Source organism: Coturnix japonica, chromosome 4 (assembly GCF_054131305.1).
Source record: "Coturnix japonica strain WE chromosome 4, WE-NBRP24, whole genome shotgun sequence".
NCBI classification, from domain to species: Eukaryota; Metazoa; Chordata; class Aves; order Galliformes; family Phasianidae; genus Coturnix; species Coturnix japonica.
In genome coordinates this window covers 38,545,996-38,551,995 of record NC_140666.1, presented here as the reverse complement: position 1 = coordinate 38,551,995, position 6,000 = coordinate 38,545,996, and the positions used below count along the sequence as shown (strand labels likewise).

The following is a 6,000-nucleotide window of genomic DNA, read 5'->3' as shown; positions in this document are numbered from 1 at the left end:
AGGGATGGAGTTACATCCAGGTTTCAGATTGGAGATCTGAACCTGTTAAATAGCTCAAGTTAAACTGAGGCTCTGTTATAAACATTTCACAAACCCCAGTGTTTTTCTCTAATGATGTTTCATACAGTTTGACATGCATAGTGCAGCAGTAAAGAAAGACCCCAGCAACACTCTTGTAATACAAGCCAACCAAAACATCAATATGTAGTACACTTATGCCAGACCTGTTTTATCTGGAGTTATATTTGCATGGAGCTTTGGCCTGACATGCAAAAGCAATTCATCCTATCATTAAAACTAGTGTATTTATACAAACAGTCCTCAGCTAGCTTTCTCACTGATCTCATCTTTCTTTTATTTTGCAGGTTACTCCTGTTAAACCATCACAGTACTTACAACAGAAGTGGATATGGAAAAACAGAATGAAGGGGGGAAAGAAAGGTCTTACACTTTATCAGCTCAGTGAGTATCCAAAATGAGGCCATCTTCTGTGTCAGGATAAGAATTCACAAACCCTCTCTGATACGGTACTACTGCTACTCTATGATATTACCACTATGAAGTTTATGAACAGATGTCTGCACCAAAGGATGGTGTTGTCACCAAGACCTTTGGTTTGAGACTGAAATTCACTGCTGATAAGATCATCTATGCTATCAGATCTCTGCTCTGGTACCATCACAGCATCTTCTTCTATCTTTACTTACTATCTTTACTTATAATCTGAGCCTGGCTCTGCACAGCTATTTGCTCAACTTTCACCGCTGTTGGTTACAGTAAGTGCAGTCTCCCTTTGCCTGAGCAGGGAGGAGGCTCCTGTTATTTGGCTACATCTGTGAAAAGTGCCTTTATTTATCTTGGAAACTTCTTCTCTTTCTCAGACCTCTACTCCCAGATCTGCTACTGAGAAGCACTGTTGAGCATCGGGCTATTACAGCTGTTACAGTACTTGAATTTATTCCTTTTGTTATTTCACCTTACTATGTGTGCCATTTTAGAGTTGAAATAGTATAATACAGGGTTGGCTTTGCTCTTCAATAATTTTCTTGTAGGTTTGTTACTAAGATGTATGCTCTGCCTCTCCTGGTTAACTCTGTTTTCAGATCATCATCTCATTTGTTTTTCCCCTGTGCCTTTTAACATGCAATATTTTCAGTTACCAGGTTCACGTGGCATTTTTGATTTATTTCAGTGAAATTTTTCTTAAGTGCCTTTTAAGCATAATAATAATAAAAAAAGATAGATTGTAGTCTTGCCATTAAGCTTAATATCAACCTCTTGTACAGATGGTAGTCCATCAAGATTAACAACGTTACAGGAAGAAAACATACTGACAGTCAGCAGGTAGACAGCTTCTGGCCTGAGTCTTCATACAGTGCATCTCTAGCTCCATCATTATTACAGGCATAGTAGTAATGTCTGGAAAGATTCGTGTTCTCACTGGATTATATGTAAGAAACAATACAGTTCAGCTCAAAACTGTTCAGCATTTTATTTTAAAAATAAATCCCACTGAAACTCTATGTGCGACGGCGCTGGAGTCTGGCACACAACAGAATCAATCTCCCTGTTTAGTTATGCTGGATCATTGATCTGCTGTACAATTGCTATTTTTATCCCTACTTTTGAAATAGAGTCAATCATGACAACATTTCAATTAAAGTCTGGGTGCTGAACCACTCTAATCTGTGACTAATAAAAAATCCTAACATTTTCATTAAATCCAGTCTCATCTCCATCATCACTCCTGGCAGAGAAGCATTCTTCTGTTTCTTTGGCGAGGCATCTGTGATGATCAGATGGCCAACTTCTTCTTCCTTTGCTCCCCTCCTGCAGGCCTTTCCCTCCCTTGTAATTCACTATTGGTTTCCCAGATGCATTTAATTCTAGGCATAAACTTATTATTTGAAGGGCAGAGGGAGAACACTGCAACAAAGACAAGAGAACAAGTGAGGCTTTGTGACAAAAGGGTAAGAATCATAGAACTGTGAGGGTTGGAAAAGAGCTCTAAGTTCACCTAGGCCAAATATCAGCCCACCACCACAGTACCCACTGACCAGCTCCCTCAGTGCCTCATCCACATGGTTCCTGTATGCCTCCAGGGACAGTGACTCCACCAGCTCCTGGACAGCCTGTTCCAGTGCCTCACCACTCTTTCTGAGAATAAATTTTTCTTAATATCAAGCTCGAACCTTCCCTGGTGCAGCTTAAGGCTGTTTTCTCTCACCCTATCACTGTTACCCTGGAGAAGAGGCTGAACCCCACCTCAGCACAACCTCCTTTCAGGTAGTGACAGAGAGCGGTGAGGTCTCCCTTGAGTTTCCTCTTTTTCAAACCTAACAATCCCAGTTCCCTCAGCCGCTCCTCATAAGATTTGTGCTCCAGACCCCTCACAGGTTTGTTGCCCTTCTCTGGACAAGCTCCAAGACCTTGAGGGGCCCAAAAGGCAGCAGCCATTCCTGGCGCTGGCAGCAGCTCCTGCCTTTGCTGCTCCCAAAGTTCTGTGTCCCTCTTGATCTGCTCTTGAGATGCCGTGGCTCTCAGCCCCCTGCTCTGCCCATTGAAATTCTGCCAGCATCCCATCCTTGGCACCGCTCCCAAAGTCAGCACTGAGAGCATCGCTAGCGTGACTGCTAACAGCTTTAACATGAGGAGGAAAGGAAAACGAGAGAGGAGTTTGGAGACTCGGATAAGCTCAGCCATCTGTTTGTGATACGCGGGAAGAGAAGAATCAGGTAAACAAGGGTATGGCAAGGGATAAAGAAACATCCAGCACAAGATGACGGGGAGGCAGAAGCAGCTGCTGGAGCGGAGGAGCAGATGGGAAGAAGATAGCAGGCAATTGGAAGGCATTTAGCGTGGTGAGATGGCCTCTGGCCTGGCTGCCTTAAAGGGCAGAGCAGCGTCTGCCTGCACAGCCCTGGGGACAGGCTGACATGGCACACATCAGCACGCAGAGGGTGGGGAATGCCAGAGGTGAGTAGCACAGCCCATATGGAATTTGCTCTTCTGTGTTTTAGGATAACAACACGACCAAGTGCTTTTTTATTGTATTTTTTATTTTTCCCCATATGCTGTGAGACTTTCTGGCGCGCGGCCACCTCACACGCTTAAGGAGCAGTTATTACATCCTTTTATTTTTTGCTACCTTCCATAATGCAGACTAGGTGAACTCGTTAAGGTCCCATATAACGACCGCCCCGTCACAGACGGCAGACACTGCTGGAACTGCTATTGGGCTTGAGATGTAGGGACACGTGCAAGCATTGCTCTGATGACAACTCGCTGACACACGCTGCAGACCGTGGGTCGGTCTCCATAGCAGCGCCAACGCGCGGCCCTCCCGGCGGCGGGGCGGGGGCACGCGCACGTGCAGGCGTGCAAGGCCTTAGCACCTCCCCGCCCACCGCTCCGAGCTGCCTCTGTCTGTGGCTCCGCCCCGCTCGGCGGGAAGGAGGCGCGTCCATCCCGCGCGCAGCCGCCGTGCTCGCTCGGTGCCTCGCGGCGCCGCCTCCTTGTCCCGGGCTGAACCGTGCTGCCCTACCTGCAGGGCTCCACCTTGCCCTCCGAGCGCGTCATCGCCCCGCGCCGCCACGGGGAGAGAGCGGGCGGGGCGTGTTGCCGGGTTACGGCTGTCATCCGCGCGCGCCGCCGCGCTGCTCGCTCGTTCTCTCCCTCTCTCTCTCTCCCTCTCTCTCTCTGTGCTGCCCGCCCGCCCGCTCTCCCCGCCCCCTCTCGCCGCCGCCACCGCGAGCAGCGGACCCCGGGGCGCCCCCCGCGCCGCCCGCACATGCCGCAGAGCGCAGCGGCCGCGTTGCCGCTCCCCGCCGCCCGGCTGGGCCTCTAGCGGCCACCCCGCCGCTGCAGCCGGGCCCGGAGTGCATGAGAGGGGGAGCGGGCCGGCGGCGGCCCCAGCCACTCGCCTCCCGGCCGGCCGCGGCGGCGGCGCAGCGCCCGGCCCGGGGGGCAGCGAGGGGCGGCGTCGGCCCCATGTGAGGAGGGGCGGCGCCGCTGCCGCCCAGCCAGCCCGGGGCCCGGCCCCGACAGCGCCCCGCCGCAGCGGGGCTGGACGCGGCCGCCCCCGAGAAGCCGCCCGGGGCCCCGCGGCGCCGGCAGCCCCGGGGCGGGGGGCGGCGGCCGGTCCCTTCCTTGCCGCCGGGCGGGCGGGCGGCCGGGCGCGCACGGAGGCAGCCGAAGGACAACCCGCAGGAGCACGGCCCGACAAGTGAGTGAGTACCCGGGAGGGGGGGCACCTCTCCGCCGTTCTTTGTGTCCGGCGGCGCGGCGCGGGACGCCGAACAAAGAACGTGGCCGGCGGGAGCGGGGCCGGGCCCGCCTCGTGTGCTCGGGAGGGGGAACCTGCGGCACAACGTGCCCCGCCGCAACGAGCGGCCACCGAGTGCGGGGCGCCGGCAGGGAGCTGCTGTGCGTGCCGCGTGCTCGTGCGCTTTTAAAGCCCGAAGTTGGCGCTTTGTGAAGAACTTCTCTACAAGTGATCTGCCCGTGAGGCTGGGGAGCCGCTTCTGGGGCCATCCCGGTCTATGGGGATGGGTTTTGTGGGTTTCTCCTTTTTCCTTTATTTTTTTGCATTTTTGCAGACTATGATTTTCCTCTGAGCGGAAACAACAACAACAGCTCCCAAAACAAACAAACATAAAACCACCCCAAATCAATAAAAAAGGAAACAAAACCAGAATTGCTGTAGTGGACTGCCTTGTGCTTAACCGGAGAAGATAACATGTAGTTATTCAGTGAAGAAAGCAAGCTCTGTCCATCCTTTCTGAGTGTTGTTACTCCTGAGTTTACTCTCACACACCGCTGTCTCACCTGGGAGAGCAGCTCAGGTGCTGTTTGTTTGCAGTGTTCAGACACAGGTGCAGGAGCCAGTTCTGCCCAAACTGCTCGTTGTGTGTTTGCCATTGGCCCTGGTTCCTGTCTCCAGCCTGGGAAGCAGAAGGGAATGCAGAGGTAGGCAGTGCCCCACACGTGTGTCTGCTTCTCTTTGAGATGTAACTTTCTGGCAGATGGGAAGAGTCTATTTTAGGCCAAGATATCTCCCTGTCTTAAGCTCCTTGTTGTCATTGCAGTCTTAAAAAGGTGTGTGCCTGTGTGTGGGGGGAAATGAAGTCTCCGTTTAGATGAAATTTTGCTTTTCTTGCCCCAGGAGCCAGAGGTTGGGAAAGGAGTTTTCCTTCAGGTCACGGTGCTGAAGGGATGGTTGGTGCTTTTGTCCACTGCCTGTAGGAGTCAAAAGACACCGCATCTCCCCCTGCTCCGCTGTGGAGATTACATTTGCTTTTATGTCACTTCCTGGTTTCAAACTTAAATTTGCCCTTTGCTGCTCCACTGTCCTGTTTCTAATAACACCCCCATGCTGCCTGTTGGCAGCCCCAGAGCGTTCCTGTGGGGGTTCCAGGCACACACATATCTCAAGAGAATATATGGCATCATGCTATTAAAATGTTTTTTTTGGGGGGTTTAGGTAACTTTTCCTATTCCAGCTCATATGTAATCAGAGCAATTCTACTAGCATCTGTTGCACTAGCATCTGTTTGGTAGCAGAGATATTCCTTTTCAGAAGGTGCATGAGTTCGATCTGTATCAGCTTTTTAGAGGGGCTTTAGAAAAAGATGTCATTTATATCTTCAGACTGACTCTCAGATCAAGTTCTTTCTTCCCCCTGCCTATGCATGCTCTACTTTGAAGAAGAACTTCAGTAGGATTTCTTCTCTGAGCTCTCAGGATTGGAACGTGTGTGGTGGTTTAGGCCCGCTGATGTCATTGAACCAAGTTCTGTCTCTTTAAGGAAACCAAGCATCTTTTAGTCAGCGTTAGTCATGTAGTCTGTGTGAAGTTCAGGCTGCTCTTAGCAAATGTGTTTAATCTTTTCACTGTTCCTCTTAAGAACACAGTCACATTGAATTTACGTGCATCACATCTGAAATGAAAGTGCTGTTAAGCCAAAAAAGCTGAAGCATCTTCAGCTTTCTTTGATGCAAG

At 51.1% G+C, this 6,000-nt stretch overlaps 1 protein-coding gene across 1 annotated transcript in view; it reads left to right on the top strand.

The window, feature by feature from the left end:
- Positions 1 to 3,637: 3,637 nt before the first annotated feature.
- The window catches only part of FBXW7 (F-box and WD repeat domain containing 7), a 155,866-nt gene continuing 153,503 nt past the window's right edge, over positions 3,638 to 6,000 (top strand). Inside the window, exon 1 of the mRNA XM_015861319.2 lies at positions 3,638 to 4,225. The gene's annotated coding sequence lies outside the window, so the exon portion shown is untranslated. The remainder of the gene's footprint in view (positions 4,226 to 6,000) is intronic.